The sequence below is a fragment of the Phyllobates terribilis genome, unplaced genomic scaffold, assembly GCF_046119375.1.
Source record: "Phyllobates terribilis strain yellow unplaced genomic scaffold, ASM4611937v1 Scaffold_40__1_contigs__length_11209783, whole genome shotgun sequence".
Lineage (NCBI taxonomy): Eukaryota > Metazoa > Chordata > Amphibia > Anura > Dendrobatidae > Phyllobates > Phyllobates terribilis.
Genome location: NW_027362800.1, coordinates 3661683 through 3679174, shown reverse-complemented (window position 1 = coordinate 3679174; position 17492 = coordinate 3661683). Strand labels below are relative to the sequence as shown.

The window sequence follows — 17492 nt, the reverse complement described above, 5'->3', positions numbered from 1 at the left end:
GTGTAATAAAGACTTGCCTGCAGAGGAATGGGTAACCTGGAGCAACGTGAATTGTAGCTCCAGGATTGATTTTATTTTCTGCTCTAAAAATGTATTGCCTTTTAAATGTGAGCTTTTATCTAATGTTTTTTCTGATCACAAACTTTTATCCTTTTATGTGAAATGTAATGATTTTAAGAAAAAAGGAAAAGGTACCTGGAAGTTAAACATTTCCCTTTTAGAAGACCCCCAAGTTTTATCTGATTTTACTGAATTTTATTTACATTTTAAAAAAATAAGAGACCCCCATATCCCTATAAGTAGGTGGTGGGAAAAGATGAAAAAGAACATAAGAGATTTTTTTATGAAGGTTGGGGTCCAGAAAGCTAGAGAGAAAAGAGAATTTTATTGGCAACTCAACACTAGATTGGAGACCTTATATAAATTGAAGAGCCATGAGATTGAAGTAGATAAACAAATTAGTGACTTAAAAAGTGAAATTCAGCATACCTTGGAACAGAGAGGTAAAGAGTTAATTTTCCATGCAAAGGTCCAACATGTTGAAAATAATGAAACCTGTTCACGATATTTTTTAAAATGTATGGTGAAAAATCGTGTTTTTATTGAATCAATGGAAGGTAAACAAGACATAGAGGGTATTTTAGCTAAAGTGCATGAATTTTATTCCGAGCTTTTTAACACAAAATCTGTTGATGACCATTTTATGAAAAGTACTTTGGATGAAATTACAACTGTTTTAGACCCTGTCTCACAAGATGTTTTATTACAGAGTCTAACTGAAGATGAGATATCTGAGACCATAAGAAGCTTTAAGTCTGGTAAAGTACCGGGGCCTGATGGTATACCCATAGAATTTTATAAGGTTTTTTATGATATTTTACAGGAGGATTTATTTTATGTTTTTAGTGAGGTTTTTAATACAAAAACCCTACCGAACTCCTGGAAGAAAGGTGAGGTCTCCCTTATATACAAAAAGGAAGACAAAACGCAACTAAGAAATTGGAGACCTATCACCCTTCTAAATTGTGATTACAAAATAATGGCAAAAATTTGTGCAAATAGACTTAAAAAGGTAATAGGTAACATAATCCACCCAAACCAAGTGTGTGGCATACCAGGAAGGAGTGTTTGGGAAAATTTGAATCTAATCAAAGATGTAATAGATGACACAAAGTCGAGGGGAAATAAGCTGGCGGTCCTGTCTCTCGACTTTGAAAAAGCATTTGATAGAGTGTCACACCAATTCCTTTTTAATGTTTTAGCTAAAATGGGTATACCAGAAGGTTTTTTATGCTCTCTCAAAGCATTTTATCATGGTTGCACTAGTAAGGTTTTAGTAAATGATTTTAAGACAAGTGATGTGTTTTTAAATTCTGGTGTAAAACAAGGTTGCCCTCTGTCCCCCTTGTTATTTATTTGTGCCCTTGAACCCCTACTCAGTGTCTTAAGGAGAGACAAGCAAATCCGAGGCGTCCATTTGCCAGGTGGGGGAGGGCTAGAAGCAAAAGTTACTGGATATATGGATGATGTAGCCATAACATGTAAAGATGCCCTGTCTATCCGGAAAACACTACGGCAAGTGGAATACTTCTGTGGTGGATCTGGTTTTAAAGTAAATTTTAATAAAAGCTGTATTTTAAATGTGGGGAATATGATTTTAAATGATGTACCGGTTCCTGAATGTGACTCTGTAAAGATTCTAGGTGTGATTTTTAACGAAACAAACAAAGGTAAAGAAAGCTGGGATCTTGTGGCACAAAAGGTAAATCAAAAACTATGTATGTGGAGGTTGAGGAAATTAACAATGGAAGGGAAGGTACTAGTTATAAAAATGGTAATTGTGCCTTTGTTATTGTACTTAAGTTTGGTGTCCCCCCCCCCACACATACCTTTACGAAAATAATCAAAGCTTGTTTCACTTTTTTCTGGAGCTCCAAGATGGAGAAATTGAAAAGAGAGTTAGTGGTCAAGCCTAAAGAGAAAGGCGGTAAAGATTTCCCCGATTTTAGAGCTTTTGTTTTAATAAGATTTTTTGTTTTATGTTTTAATGCACTGTCGAAAAATAGTTATTGGTCATATTTTATCCGTTTTAACACAGGTTATTTTATGAAACGTCATGGATGGTTTGAAACAGTTTTAAGTTCCCCATATGCTCTTAATACACCAGAAAGCTATAAGATTTTAGGAACTATTGTAAACACGTATGACTTAAAAGGGAAAAGTGCAGAAGACTTAAGAGATAGCAAGATGATTTTAAATGGTTTCAAACAAAAGGAATCAATTGTACAGATTGGGAATTTTAATGATAATAAATGTACTGACATATGGAAAGTTATTAATGAACCCTATCTTTTTAATTCCCAGAAGGACCTGGCCTGGAGCTGTGTGCATGATTGTCTTCCATGTCGGGCATTCCAACACCGAAGAGGACTCGTGAGAACTGCCAGATGTCCAAGACAAAGATACCTCGGAGATGAGACAGTTTTACATGTTTTATGGACTTGTCACTTTGCACGACAAACATGGACTACAATATTTCCTTTGCTTCAAAAAATGACAAACATTAAGGATCTTACTTTTGAAACTGTCTTATTTGGTCGTGTGGAGTGCCCCAACGCCAGCAAGAGGATCATCGCATGGAAGACAATCAGTACCATCAAAGAAGCTCTATGGAAGGCCAGGAACATCCTTCTTTTTAAACACGATGTTTTATCTGTGAAAGATGTTTTAGAGTTGGCTTTTAGTGAAATGTATATGTATTATTTATTGGATAAAAAGAGAAATGTAATTTTATCAAAACAATGGCTGGTAAAAGAATGGAACACAGCAATCTAAACACATTGTCTGTATTTTAATGTAATTTTATTGCCTTATTGAACTGAAATCAATTTATGTGCGAATGTATTTTAAAATGTAATGATTTTATGTTCATATCTAATGTATTGTAATTAAGTTTTATCCAATAAACGGGTGTACCTATGTTTGGGTACATTCCAAGTCAAAAAAAAATCTGTTCTTATCAGTTTAATATCTGATACGTCCCCTATCTGGGGACCATATATTAAATGGATTTTTAGAACAGGGAGATGGAAAAAGAGCTTGCTCTGTCCACTCCACGCATTGACCTGGTATTGCAGTATCTCCAGGACCGGTGCACCCCTTCTTTAATGCAGTTTCTAAAATCAGAAAGAATTGAATTCAATGCTTTTTGTTCATTTTGCTTGTTTGTCGGATTTTGGGATGGACTCTTTGGCTTTGCTTTTCTTCTCCTCATTGGATTTTTCATGTTAAAAGTTGCAGAAGCCAGATGACAAGCTCATTTTGGTTCAACTTCAGCAACTGTGCATTGCATTGCCATGAAATGTAATGTAATGCAATGCTATCTATCTAGCTCTCCCTCTATACTTCCTTTTGGATAAACAGACATATTAGGCAAGCATTTTGGAGCTTTCACCTAAATAACTACAGGTGGTGAGATAAGCTGCACAATATAATTGACCTTTCAGTATATTGTTGCACACACACCATCTATTTAGCAAATGCCCTTGTTATCAACAGCAGCCTTTTAAACTCACCTGAGCTAACAGGTATGTGAGCTGGTTACTCTGCTGCGCTTAAAATTTCTTTTTTGGTTTGCTACAATGCCTTTTCTGAAACGTTGTCTCCCTCTGCTGGAACACTGACTTCTTTCATTTAATGCCTGCAGACTATAAAAGAGAAACCAACCCAAAAAGTTTGGTTGATTAGTCTGTGGCATTCTTTTAAACTGTTGCTTATGGCGGTCTCTGTGAGCTTCTCAGTGACATTCAGCCATCCAGGTATCCCGCCTGCAGTAGACGGAATGTGGCAATGGAACGCTGGCTGCGCGTGTCATAATAGGATCTGAGCCTTTATATACCTGCGCACAGCAGCAGCCACCTTCAGTCTGCTGCTGGACAGCCAGCAGCAGCAGCAGCAGGAGAGGTAATTAATCAGCAACCCTCCTGCTAAGGGTAGACAGCTGCTCGTTCCACCCCCCCCCCCGCCTTAATTGGTTCTCCTCCCTTCCAACGGTGTTGAGGCGGGTGGGAACAGCCGGGGGTTGAGGGTACTGTGCTAAAAGAGGTGGAGTTATGCAGATCTAAAACGCGTGGATTGCAGCAGCAGCAAGCCGAAAAGTGCAGGCATGTGAGGGATCTAGAGGTTGACAGCATGTCTTCTTAACGGGAGTCCAGGTGGCCATCTCCACAAATGGACTTTTCAGAATCCTTGGGTGGCACCGTAGTCGGAAACCAATTCTGGTTATCGCTTCTCGGCCTTTTGGCTAAGATCAAGTGTAGTATCTTTTGAAAAGGCAGTTTTGTCCTTGGGCTGCCCTAGTAAATTGATGCATATTACACACTGGTTTGGTGCACTTGTTAGTACGCCAGGTGGCTCATAGAGTTATCTGATGGAAAACATGGCCCTCCAGGATCGAAGTCACTAGGCTGGGTAAGTGTGAGGGCTTTGGAGCAATGTGCCCCAGGAGTAGGCGCCCTGGTGGGAGTCCAAGCTTACTGGGACTGGGAACCCCAGAAAGACTTGGCTTCGTAGCACGCCGCACCTTTGCCAATCATACTTTCTGAGCAACCCCCCCTATTCCTGGCCTCCGGGCTAGGAAGGGGAATTTTTATAAACCCGGTCGGAGGTCCGGTCAGCTTTGCCCTGAGAAACCAACACAGGCTCCAGCTCCACTAGGGTGGCAGCCTAGATGGAAGCTGGGAGCACGAAAACGGCTCTTCTCCGGCTTCGGCTAGGGAGAGCATCGGAGATCCCTGACCCTCGCTGTGGCCTTCTGGCTCGGAGGGATGGGGATGGTTTATTGGGGACCCTCTCCTCCGGGAAGGGTCCACATGAATCCTCGCCTCGTGCGCTGTTTTGGTGTGACTTCGGTCACATTTTTCAGTGCCTTGGATGCAGCTTCAAACAAAAAATCTGTTCTTATCAGTTTAATATCTGATACGTCCCCTATCTGGGGACCATATATTAAATGGATTTTTAGAACAGGGAGATGGAAAAAGAGCTTGCTCTGTCCACTCCACGCATTGACCTGGTATTGCAGTATCTCCAGGACCGGTGCACCCCTTCTTTAATGCAGTTTCTAAAATCAGAAAGAATTGAATTCAATGCTTTTTGTTCATTTTGCTTGTTTGTCGGATTTTGGGATGGACTCTTTGGCTTTGCTTTTCTTCTCCTCATTGGATTTTTCATGTTAAAAGTTGCAGAAGCCAGATGACAAGCTCATTTTGGTTCAACTTCAGCAACTGTGCATTGCATTGCCATGTAATGTAATGTAATGCAATGCTATCTATCTAGCTCTCCCTCTATACTTCCTTTTGGATAAACAAACATATTAGGCAAGCATTTTGGAGCTTTCACCTAAATAACTACAGGTGGTGAGATAAGCTGCACAATATAATTGACCTTTCAGTATATTGTTGCACACACACCATCTATTTAGCAAATGCCCTTGTTATCAACAGCAGCCTTTTAAACTCACCTGAGCTAACAGGTATGTGAGCTGGTTACTCTGCTGCGCTTAAAATTTCTTTTTTGGTTTGCTACAATGCCTTTTCTGAAACGTTGTCTCCCTCTGCTGGAACACTGACTTCTTTCATTTAATGCCTGCAGACTATAAAAGAGAAACCAACCCAAAAAGTTTGGTTGATTAGTCTGTGGCATTCTTTTAAACTGTTGCTTATGGCGGTCTCTGTGAGCTTCTCAGTGACATTCAGCCATCCAGGTATCCCGCCTGCAGTAGACGGAATGTGGCAATGGAACGCTGGCTGCGCGTGTCATAATAGGCTCTGAGCCTTTATATACCTGCGCACAGCAGCAGCCACCTTCAGTCTGCTGCTGGACAGCCAGCAGCAGCAGCAGCAGGAGAGGTAATTAATCAGCAACCCTCCTGCTGAGGGTAGACAGCTGCTCGTTCCACCCACCCCCGCGCCTTAATTGGTTCTCCTCCCTTCCAACGGTGTTGAGGCGGGTGGGAACAGCCAGGGGTTGAGGGTACTGTGCTAAAAGAGGTGGAGTTATGCAGATCTAAAACGCGTGGATTGCAGCAGCAGCAAGCCGAAAAGTGCAGGCATGTGAGGGATCTAGAGGTTGACAGCATGTCTTCTTAACGGGAGTCCAGGTGGCCATCTCCACAAATGGACTTTTCAGAATCCTTGGGTGGCACCGTAGTCGGAAACCAATTCTGGTTATCGCTTCTCGGCCTTTTGGCTAAGATCAAGTGTAGTATCTGTTCTTATCAGTTTAATATCTGATACGTCCCCTCTCTGGGGACCATATATTAAATGGATTTTTAGAACAGGGAGATGGAAAAAGAGCTTGCTCTGTCCACTCCACGCATTGACCTGGTATTGCAGTATCTCCAGGACCGGTGCACCCCTTCTTTAATGCAGTTTCTAAAATCAGAAAGAATTGAATTCAATGCTTTTTGTTCATTTTGCTTGTTTGTCGGATTTTGGGATGGACTCTTTGGCTTTGCTTTTCTTCTCCTCATTGGATTTTTCATGTTAAAAGTTGCAGAAGCCAGATGACAAGCTCATTTTGGTTCAACTTCAGCAACTGTGCATTGCATTGCCATGTAATGTAATGTAATGCAATGCTATCTATCTAGCTCTCCCTCTATACTTCCTTTTGGATAAACAGACATATTAGGCAAGCATTTTGGAGCTTTCACCTAAATAACTACAGGTGGTGAGATAAGCTGCACAATATAATTGACCTTTCAGTATATTGTTGCACACACACCATCTATTTAGCAAATGCCCTTGTTATCAACAGCAGCCTTTTAAACTCACCTGAGCTAACAGGTATGTGAGCTGGTTACTCTGCTGCGCTTAAAATTTCTTTTTTGGTTTGCTACAATGCCTTTTCTGAAACGTTGTCTCCCTCTGCTGGAACACTGACTTCTTTCATTTAATGCCTGCAGACTATAAAAGAGAAACCAACCCAAAAAGTTTGGTTGATTAGTCTGTGGCATTCTTTTAAACTGTTGCTTATGGCGGTCTCTGTGAGCTTCTCAGTGACATTCAGCCATCCAGGTATCCCGCCTGCAGTAGACGGAATGTGGCAATGGAACGCTGGCTGCGCGTGTCATAATAGGCTCTGAGCCTTTATATACCTGCGCACAGCAGCAGATACCTTCAGTCTGCTGCTGGACAGCCAGCAGCAGCAGCAGCAGGAGAGGTAATTAATCAGCAACCCTCCTGCTAAGGGTAGACAGCTGCTCGTTCCACCCCCCCCCCCGCCTTAATTGGTTCTCCTCCCTTCCAACGGTGTTGAGGCGGGTGGGAACAGCCGGGGGTTGAGGGTACTGTGCTAAAAGAGGTGGAGTTATGCAGATCTAAAACGCGTGGATTGCAGCAGCAGCAAGCCGAAAAGTGCAGGCATGTGAGGGATCTAGAGGTTGACAGCATGTCTTCTTAACGGGAGTCCAGGTGGCCATCACCACAAATGGACTTTTCAGAATCCTTGGGTGGCACCGTAGTCGGAAACCAATTCTGGTTATCGCTTCTCGGCCTTTTGGCTAAGATCAAGTGTAGTATCTGTTCTTATCAGTTTAATATCTGATACGTCCCCTATCTGGGGACCATATATTAAATGGATTTTTAGAACAGGGAGATGGAAAAAGAGCTTGCTCTGTCCACTCCACGCATTGACCTGGTATTGCAGTATCTCCAGGACCGGTGCACCCCTTCTTTAATGCAGTTTCTAAAATCAGAAAGAATTGAATTCAATGCTTTTTGTTCATTTTGCTTGTTTGTCGGATTTCGGGATGGACTCTTTGGCTTTGCTTTTCTTCTCCTCATTGGATTTTTCATGTTAAAAGTTGCAGAAGCCAGATGACAAGCTCATTTTGGTTCAACTTCAGCAACTGTGCATTGCATTGCCATGTAATGTAATGTAATGCAATGCTATCTATCTAGCTCTCCCTCTATACTTCCTTTTGGATAAACAGACATATTAGGCAAGCATTTTGGAGCTTTCACCTAAATAACTACAGGTGGTGAGATAAGCTGCACAATATAATTGACCTTTCAGTATATTGTTGCACACACACCATCTATTTAGCAAATGCCCTTGTTATCAACAGCAGCCTTTTAAACTCACCTGAGCTAACAGGTATGTGAGCTGGTTACTCTGCTGCGCTTAAAATTTCTTTTTTGGTTTGCTACAATGCCTTTTCTGAAACGTTGTCTCCCTCTGCTGGAACACTGACTTCTTTCATTTAATGCCTGCAGACTATAAAAGAGAAACCAACCCAAAAAGTTTGGTTGATTAGTCTGTGGCATTCTTTTAAACTGTTGCTTATGGCGGTCTCTGTGAGCTTCTCAGTGACATTCAGCCATCCAGGTATCCCGCCTGCAGTAGACGGAATGTGGCAATGGAACGCTGGCTGCGCGTGTCATAATAGGCTCTGAGCCTTTATATACCTGCGCACAGCAGCAGCCACCTTCAGTCTGCTGCTGGACAGCCAGCAGCAGCAGCAGGAGAGGTAATTAATCAGCAACCCTCCTGCTAAGGGTAGACAGCTGCTCGTTCCACCACCCCCCCGCCTTAATTGGTTCTCCTCCCTTCCAACGGTGTTGAGGCGGGTGGGAACAGCCGGGGGTTGAGGGTACTGTGCTAAAAGAGGTGGAGTTATGCAGATCTAAAACGCGTGGATTGCAGCAGCAGCAAGCCGAAAAGTGCAGGCATGTGAGGGATCTAGAGGTTGACAGCATGTCTTCTTAACGGGAGTCCAGGTGGCCATCTCCACAAATGGACTTTTCAGAATCCTTGGGTGGCACCGTAGTCGGAAACCAATTCTGGTTATCGCTTCTCGGCCTTTTGGCTAAGATCAAGTGTAGTATCTTTTCTTATCAGTTTAATATCTGATACGTCCCCTATCTGGGGACCATATATTAAATGGATTTTTAGAACAGGGAGATGGAAAAAGAGCTTGCTCTGTCCACTCCACGCATTGACCTGGTATTGCAGTATCTCCAGGACCGGTGCACCCCTTCTTTAATGCAGTTTCTAAAATCAGAAAGAATTGAATTCAATGCTTTTTGTTCATTTTGCTTGTTTGTCGGATTTTGGGATGGACTCTTTGGCTTTGCTTTTCTTCTCCTCATTGGATTTTTCATGTTAAAAGTTGCAGAAGCCAGATGACAAGCTCATTTTGGTTCAACTTCAGCAACTGTGCATTGCATTGCCATGTAATGTAATGTAATGCAATGCTATCTATCTAGCTCTCCCTCTATACTTCCTTTTGGATAAACAGACATATTAGGCAAGCATTTTGGAGCTTTCACCTAAATAACTACAGGTGGTGAGATAAGCTGCACAATATAATTGACCTTTCAGTATATTGTTGCACACACACCATCTATTTAGCAAATGCCCTTGTTATCAACAGCAGCCTTTTAAACTCACCTGAGCTAACAGGTATGTGAGCTGGTTACTCTGCTGCGCTTAAAATTTCTTTTTTGGTTTGCTACAATGCCTTTTCTGAAACGTTGTCTCCCTCTGCTGGAACACTGACTTCTTTCATTTAATGCCTGCAGACTATAAAAGAGAAACCAACCCAAAAAGTTTGGTTGATTAGTCTGTGGCATTCTTTTAAACTGTTGCTTATGGCGGTCTCTGTGAGCTTCTCAGTGACATTCAGCCATCCAGGTATCCCGCCTGCAGTAGACGGAATGTGGCAATGGAACGCTGGCTGCGCGTGTCATAATAGGCTCTGAGCCTTTATATACCTGCGCACAGCAGCAGCCACCTTCAGTCTGCTGCTGGACAGCCAGCAGCAGCAGCAGCAGGAGAGGTAATTAATCAGCAACCCTCCTGCTAAGGGTAGACAGCTGCTCGTTCCACCCCCCCCCCGCCTTAATTGGTTCTCCTCCCTTCCAACGGTGTTGAGGCGGGTGGGAACAGCCGGGGGTTGAGGGTACTGTGCTAAAAGAGGTGGAGTTATGCAGATCTAAAACGCGTGGATTGCAGCAGCAGCAAGCCGAAAAGTGCAGGCATGTGAGGGATCTAGAGGTTGACAGCATGTCTTCTTAACGGGAGTCCAGGTGGCCATCTCCACAAATGGACTTTTCAGAATCCTTGGGTGGCACCGTAGTCGGAAACCAATTCTGGTTATCGCTTCTCGGCCTTTTGGCTAAGATCAAGTGTAGTATCTGTTCTTATCAGTTTAATATCTGATACGTCCCCTATCTGGGGACCATATATTAAATGGATTTTTAGAACAGGGAGATGGAAAAAGAGCTTGCTCTGTCCACTCCACGCATTGACCTGGTATTGCAGTATCTCCAGGACCGGTGCACCCCTTCTTTAATGCAGTTTCTAAAATCAGAAAGAATTGAATTCAATGCTTTTTGTTCATTTTGCTTGTTTGTCGGATTTTGGGATGGACTCTTTGGCTTTGCTTTTCTTCTCCTCATTGGATTTTTCATGTTAAAAGTTGCAGAAGCCAGATGACAAGCTCATTTTGGTTCAACTTCAGCAACTGTGCATTGCATTGCCATGTAATGTAATGTAATGCAATGCTATCTATCTAGCTCTCCCTCTATACTTCCTTTTGGATAAACAGACATATTAGGCAAGCATTTTGCAGCTTTCACCTAAATAACTACAGGTGGTGAGATAAGCTGCACAATATAATTGACCTTTCAGTATATTGTTGCACACACACCATCTATTTAGCAAATGCCCTTGTTATCAACAGCAGCCTTTTAAACTCACCTGAGCTAACAGGTATGTGAGCTGGTTACTCTGCTGCGCTTAAAATTTCTTTTTTGGTTTGCTACAATGCCTTTTCTGAAACGTTGTCTCCCTCTGCTGGAACACTGACTTCTTTCATTTAATGCCTGCAGACTATAAAAGAGAAACCAACCCAAAAAGTTTGGTTGATTAGTCTGTGGCATTCTTTTAAACTGTTGCTTATGGCGGTCTCTGTGAGCTTCTCAGTGACATTCAGCCATCCAGGTATCCCGCCTGCAGTAGACGGAATGTGGCAATGGAACGCTGGCTGCGCGTGTCATAATAGGCTCTGAGCCTTTATATACCTGCGCACAGCAGCAGCCACCTTCAGTCTGCTGCTGGACAGCCAGCAGCAGCAGCAGCAGGAGAGGTAATTAATCAGCAACCCTCCTGCTAAGGGTAGACAGCTGCTCGTTCCACCCCCCCCCCCCCCGCCTTAATTGGTTCTCCTCCCTTCCAACGGTGTTGAGGCGGGTGGGAACAGCCGGGGGTTGAGGGTACTGTGCTAAAAGAGGTGGAGTTATGCAGATCTAAAACGCGTGGATTGCAGCAGCAGCAAGCCGAAAAGTGCAGGCATGTGAGGGATCTAGAGGTTGACAGCATGTCTTCTTAACGGGAGTCCAGGTGGCCATCTCCACAAATGGACTTTTCAGAATCCTTGGGTGGCACCGTAGTCGGAAACCAATTCTGGTTATCGCTTCTCGGCCTTTTGGCTAAGATCAAGTGTAGTATCTGTTCTTATCAGTTTAATATCTGATACGTCCCCTATCTGGGGACCATATATTAAATGGATTTTTAGAACAGGGAGATGGAAAAAGAGCTTGCTCTGTCCACTCCACGCATTGACCTGGTATTGCAGTATCTCCAGGACCGGTGCACCCCTTCTTTAATGCAATTTCTAAAATCAGAAAGAATTGAATTCAATGCTTTTTGTTCATTTTGCTTGTTTGTCGGATTTTGGGATGGACTCTTTGGCTTTGCTTTTCTTCTTCTCATTGGATTTTTCATGTTAAAAGTTGCAGAAGCCAGATGACAAGCTCATTTTGGTTCAACTTCAGCAACTGTGCATTGCATTGCCATGTAATGTAATGTAATGCAATGCTATCTATCTAGCTCTCCCTCTATACTTCCTTTTGGATAAACAGACATATTAGGCAAGCATTTTGGAGCTTTCACCTAAATAACTACAGGTGGTGAGATAAGCTGCACAATATAATTGACCTTTCAGTATATTGTTGCACACACACCATCTATTTAGCAAATGCCCTTGTTATCAACAGCAGCCTTTTAAACTCACCTGAGCTAACAGGTATGTGAGCTGGTTACTCTGCTGCGCTTAAAATTTCTTTTTTGGTTTGCTACAATGCCTTTTCTGAAACGTTGTCTCCCTCTGCTGGAACACTGACTTCTTTCATTTAATGCCTGCAGACTATAAAAGAGAAACCAACCCAAAAAGTTTGGTTGATTAGTCTGTGGCATTCTTTTAAACTGTTGCTTATGGCGGTCTCTGTGAGCTTCTCAGTGACATTCAGCCATCCAGGTATCCCGCCTGCAGTAGACGGAATGTGGCAATGGAACGCTGGCTGCGCGTGTCATAATAGGCTCTGAGCCTTTATATACCTGCGCACAGCAGCAGCCACCTTCAGCAGCAGCAGGAGAGGTAATTAATCAGCAACCCTCCTGCTAAGGGTAGACAGCTGCTCGTTCCACCCACCCCCCCCCCGCCTTAATTGGTTCTCCTCCCTTCCAACGGTGTTGAGGCGGGTGGGAACAGCCGGGGGTTGAGGGTACTGTGCTAAAAGAGGTGGAGTTATGCAGATCTAAAACGCGTGGATTGCAGCAGCAGCAAGCCGAAAAGTGCAGGCATGTGAGGGATCTAGAGGTTGACAGCATGTCTTCTTAACGGGAGTCCAGGTGGCCATCTCCACAAATGGACTTTTCAGAATCCTTGGGTGGCACCGTAGTCGGAAACCAATTCTGGTTATCGCTTCTCGGCCTTTTGGCTAAGATCAAGTGTAGTATCTGTTCTTATCAGTTTAATATCTGATACGTCCCCTATCTGGGGACCATATATTAAATGGATTTTTAGAACAGGGAGATGGAAAAAGAGCTTGCTCTGTCCATTCCACGCATTGACCTGGTATTGCAGTATCTGCAGGACCGGTGCACCCCTTCTTTAATGCAGTTTCTAAAATCAGAAAGAATTGAATTCAATGCTTTTTGTTCATTTTGCTTGTTTGTCGGATTTTGGGATGGACTCTTTGGCTTTGCTTTTCTTCTCCTCATTGGATTTTTCATGTTAAAAGTTGCAGAAGCCAGATGACAAGCTCATTTTGGTTCAACTTCAGCAACTGTGCATTGCATTGCCATGTAATGTAATGTAATGCAATGCTATCTATCTAGCTCTCCCTCTATACTTCCTTTTGGATAAACAGACATATTAGGCAAGCATTTTGGAGCTTTCACCTAAATAACTACAGGTGGTGAGATAAGCTGCACAATATAATTGACCTTTCAGTATATTGTTGCACACACACCATCTATTTAGCAAATGCCCTTGTTATCAACAGCAGCCTTTTAAACTCACCTGAGCTAACAGGTATGTGAGCTGGTTACTCTGCTGCGCTTAAAATTTCTTTTTTGGTTTGCTACAATGCCTTTTCTGAAACGTTGTCTCCCTCTGCTGGAACACTGACTTCTTTCATTTAATGCCTGCAGACTATAAAAGAGAAACCAACCCAAAAAGTTTGGTTGATTAGTCTGTGGCATTCTTTTAAACTGTTGCTTATGGCGGTCTCTGTGAGCTTCTCAGTGACATTCAGCCATCCAGGTATCCCGCCTGCAGTAGACGGAATGTGGCAATGGAACGCTGGCTGCGCGTGTCATAATAGGCTCTGAGCCTTTATATACCTGCGCACAGCAGCAGCCACCTTCAGCAGCAGCAGGAGAGGTAATTAATCAGCAACCCTCCTGCTAAGGGTAGACAGCTGCTCGTTCCACCCACCCCCCCCGCCTTAATTGGTTCTCCTCCCTTCCAACGGTGTTGAGGCGGGTGGGAACAGCCGGGGGTTGAGGGTACTGTGCTAAAAGAGGTGGAGTTATGCAGATCTAAAACGCGTGGATTGCAGCAGCAGCAAGCCGAAAAGTGCAGGCATGTGAGGGATCTAGAGGTTGACAGCATGTCTTCTTAACGGGAGTCCAGGTGGCCATCTCCACAAATGGACTTTTCAGAATCCTTGGGTGGCACCGTAGTCGGAAACCAATTCTGGTTATCGCTTCTCGGCCTTTTGGCTAAGATCAAGTGTAGTATCTGTTCTTATCAGTTTAATATCTGATACGTCCCCTATCTGGGGACCATATATTAAATGGATTTTTAGAACAGGGAGATGGAAAAAGAGCTTGCTCTGTCCATTCCACGCATTGACCTGGTATTGCAGTATCTGCAGGACCGGTGCACCCCTTCTTTAATGCAGTTTCTAAAATCAGAAAGAATTGAATTCAATGCTTTTTGTTCATTTTGCTTGTTTGTCGGATTTTGGGATGGACTCTTTGGCTTTGCTTTTCTTCTCCTCATTGGATTTTTCATGTTAAAAGTTGCAGAAGCCAGATGACAAGCTCATTTTGGTTCAACTTCAGCAACTGTGCATTGCATTGCCATGTAATGTAATGTAATGCAATGCTATCTATCTAGCTCTCCCTCTATACTTCCTTTTGGATAAACAGACATATTAGGCAAGCATTTTGGAGCTTTCACCTAAATAACTACAGGTGGTGAGATAAGCTGCACAATATAATTGACCTTTCAGTATATTGTTGCACACACACCATCTATTTAGCAAATGCCCTTGTTATCAACAGCAGCCTTTTAAACTCACCTGAGCTAACAGGTATGTGAGCTGGTTACTCTGCTGCGCTTAAAATTTCTTTTTTGGTTTGCTACAATGCCTTTTCTGAAACGTTGTCTCCCTCTGCTGGAACACTGACTTCTTTCATTTAATGCCTGCAGACTATAAAAGAGAAACCAACCCAAAAAGTTTGGTTGATTAGTCTGTGGCATTCTTTTAAACTGTTGCTTATGGCGGTCTCTGTGAGCTTCTCAGTGACATTCAGCCATCCAGGTATCCCGCCTGCAGTAGACGGAATGTGGCAATGGAACGCTGGCTGCGCGTGTCATAATAGGCTCTGAGCCTTTATATACCTGCGCACAGCAGCAGCCACCTTCAGTCTGCTGCTGGACAGCCAGCAGCAGCAGCAGCAGGAGAGGTAATTAATCAGCAACCCTCCTGCTAAGGGTAGACAGCTGCTCGTTCCACCCCCCCCCCCCGCCTTAATTGGTTCTCCTCCCTTCCAACGGTGTTGAGGCAGGTGGGAACAGCCGGGGGTTGAGGGTACTGTGCTAAAAGAGGTGGAGTTATGCAGATCTAAAACGCGTGGATTGCAGCAGCAGCAAGCCGAAAAGTGCAGGCATGTGAGGGATCTAGAGGTTGACAGCATGTCTTCTTAACGGGAGTCCAGGTGGCCATCTCCACAAATGGACTTTTCAGAATCCTTGGGTGGCACCGTAGTCGGAAACCAATTCTGGTTATCGCTTCTCGGCCTTTTGGCTAAGATCAAGTGTAGTATCTGTTCTTATCAGTTTAATATCTGATACGTCCCCTATCTGGGGACCATATATTAAATGGATTTTTAGAACAGGGAGATGGAAAAAGAGCTTGCTCTGTCCACTCCACGCATTGACCTGGTATTGCAGTATCTCCAGGACCGGTGCACCCCTTCTTTAATGCAGTTTCTAAAATCAGAAAGAATTGAATTCAATGCTTTTTGTTCATTTTGCTTGTTTGTCGGATTTTGGGATGGACTCTTTGGCTTTGCTTTTCTTCTCCTCATTGGATTTTTCATGTTAAAAGTTGCAGAAGCCAGATGACAAGCTCATTTTGGTTCAACTTCAGCAACTGTGCATTGCATTGCCATGTAATGTAATGTAATGCAATGCTATCTATCTAGCTCTCCCTCTAGACTTCCTTTTGGATAAACAGACATAGTAGGCAAGCATTTTGGAGCTTTCACCTAAATAACTACAGGTGGTGAGATAAGCTGCACAATATAATTGACCTTTCAGTATATTGTTGCACACACACCATCTATTTAGCAAATGCCCTTGTTATCAACAGCAGCCTTTTAAACTCACCTGAGCTAACAGGTATATGAGCTGGTTACTCTGCTGCGCTTAAAATTTCTTTTTTGGTTTGCTACAATGCCTTTTCTGAAACGTTGTCTCCCTCTGCTGGAACACTGACTTCTTTCATTTAATGCCTGCAGACTATAAAAGAGAAACCAACCCAAAAAGTTTGGTTGATTAGTCTGTGGCATTCTTTTAAACTGTTGCTTATGGCGGTCTCTGTGAGCTTCTCAGTGACATTCAGCCATCCAGGTATCCCGCCTGCAGTAGACGGAATGTGGCAATGGAACGCTGGCTGCGCGTGTCATAATAGGCTCTGAGCCTTTATATACCTGCGCACAGCAGCAGCCACCTTCAGTCTGCTGCTGGACAGCCAGCAGCAGCAGCAGCAGGAGAGGTAATTAATCAGCAACCCTCCTGCTAAGGGTAGACAGCTGCTCGTTCCACCCCCCCCCCGCCTTAATTGGTTCTCCTCCCTTCCAACGGTGTTGAGGCGGGTGGGAACAGCCGGGGGTTGAGGGTACTGTGCTAAAAGAGGTGGAGTTATGCAGATCTAAAACGCGTGGATTGCAGCAGCAGCAAGCCGAAAAGTGCAGGCATGTGAGGGATCTAGAGGTTGACAGCATGTCTTCTTAACGGGAGTCCAGGTGGCCATCTCCACAAATGGACTTTTCAGAATCCTTGGGTGGCACCGTAGTCGGAAACCAATTCTGGTTATCGCTTCTCGGCCTTTTGGCTAAGATCAAGTGTAGTATCTGTTCTTATCAGTTTAATATCTGATACGTCCCCTATCTGGGGACCATATATTAAATGGATTTTTAGAACAGGGAGATGGAAAAAGAGCTTGCTCTGTCCACTCCACGCATTGACCTGGTATTGCAGTATCTCCAGGACCGGTGCACCCCTTCTTTAATGCAGTTTCTAAAATCAGAAAGAATTGAATTCAATGCTTTTTGTTCATTTTGCTTGTTTGTCGGATTTTGGGATGGACTCTTTGGCTTTGCTTTTCTTCTCCTCATTGGATTTTTCATGTTAAAAGTTGCAGAAGCCAGATGACAAGCTCATTTTGGTTCAACTTCAGCAACTGTGCATTGCATTGCCATGTAATGTAATGTAATGCAATGCTATCTATCTAGCTCTCCCTCTAGACTTCCTTTTGGATAAACAGACATAGTAGGCAAGCATTTTGGAGCTTTCACCTAAATAACTACAGGTGGTGAGATAAGCTGCACAATATAATTGACCTTTCAGTATATTGTTGCACACACACCATCTATTTAGCAAATGCCCTTGTTATCAACAGCAGCCTTTTAAACTCACCTGAGCTAACAGGTATATGAGCTGGTTACTCTGCTGCGCTTAAAATTTCTTTTTTGGTTTGCTACAATGCCTTTTCTGAAACGTTGTCTCCCTCTGCTGGAACACTGACTTCTTTCATTTAATGCCTGCAGACTATAAAAGAGAAACCAACCCAAAAAGTTTGGTTGATTAGTCTGTGGCATTCTTTTAAACTGTTGCTTATGGCGGTCTCTGT

At 43.3% G+C, this 17492-nt stretch overlaps 11 non-coding genes and 1 pseudogene across 11 annotated transcripts; all 12 read left to right on the top strand.

Moving 5' to 3' along the window:
- Positions 1-2974: 2974 nt before the first annotated feature.
- On the top strand, positions 2975-3162 carry LOC141185822 (U2 spliceosomal RNA). Its single transcript, XR_012260429.1, has one exon. It is a non-coding gene; the product is annotated as a U2 spliceosomal RNA (small nuclear RNA).
- A 1121-nt stretch (positions 3163-4283) lies between these two features.
- On the top strand, positions 4284-4399 carry LOC141186110 (U2 spliceosomal RNA; annotated as a pseudogene).
- A 524-nt stretch (positions 4400-4923) lies between these two features.
- On the top strand, positions 4924-5105 carry LOC141185721 (U2 spliceosomal RNA). Its single transcript, XR_012260353.1, has one exon. It is a non-coding gene; the product is annotated as a U2 spliceosomal RNA (small nuclear RNA).
- A 1121-nt stretch (positions 5106-6226) lies between these two features.
- LOC141184540 (U2 spliceosomal RNA) lies at positions 6227-6417 on the top strand. The gene has a single exon (XR_012259285.1). It is a non-coding gene; the product is annotated as a U2 spliceosomal RNA (small nuclear RNA).
- A 1121-nt stretch (positions 6418-7538) lies between these two features.
- On the top strand, positions 7539-7729 carry LOC141186946 (U2 spliceosomal RNA). The gene has a single exon (XR_012261177.1). It is a non-coding gene; the product is annotated as a U2 spliceosomal RNA (small nuclear RNA).
- A 1117-nt stretch (positions 7730-8846) lies between these two features.
- LOC141185247 (U2 spliceosomal RNA) lies at positions 8847-9037 on the top strand. Its single transcript, XR_012259927.1, has one exon. It is a non-coding gene; the product is annotated as a U2 spliceosomal RNA (small nuclear RNA).
- Positions 9038-10157: 1120 nt separating this feature from the next.
- On the top strand, positions 10158-10348 carry LOC141186945 (U2 spliceosomal RNA). Its single transcript, XR_012261176.1, has one exon. It is a non-coding gene; the product is annotated as a U2 spliceosomal RNA (small nuclear RNA).
- A 1124-nt stretch (positions 10349-11472) lies between these two features.
- Positions 11473-11663, top strand: LOC141186943 (U2 spliceosomal RNA). The gene has a single exon (XR_012261175.1). It is a non-coding gene; the product is annotated as a U2 spliceosomal RNA (small nuclear RNA).
- Positions 11664-12762: 1099 nt separating this feature from the next.
- LOC141185443 (U2 spliceosomal RNA) lies at positions 12763-12953 on the top strand. The gene has a single exon (XR_012260105.1). It is a non-coding gene; the product is annotated as a U2 spliceosomal RNA (small nuclear RNA).
- A 1097-nt stretch (positions 12954-14050) lies between these two features.
- Positions 14051-14241, top strand: LOC141185440 (U2 spliceosomal RNA). Its single transcript, XR_012260103.1, has one exon. It is a non-coding gene; the product is annotated as a U2 spliceosomal RNA (small nuclear RNA).
- A 1122-nt stretch (positions 14242-15363) lies between these two features.
- LOC141186942 (U2 spliceosomal RNA) lies at positions 15364-15554 on the top strand. The gene has a single exon (XR_012261174.1). It is a non-coding gene; the product is annotated as a U2 spliceosomal RNA (small nuclear RNA).
- Positions 15555-16674: 1120 nt separating this feature from the next.
- Positions 16675-16865, top strand: LOC141186941 (U2 spliceosomal RNA). The gene has a single exon (XR_012261173.1). It is a non-coding gene; the product is annotated as a U2 spliceosomal RNA (small nuclear RNA).
- The last annotated feature ends 627 nt before the right edge of the window (positions 16866-17492 follow it).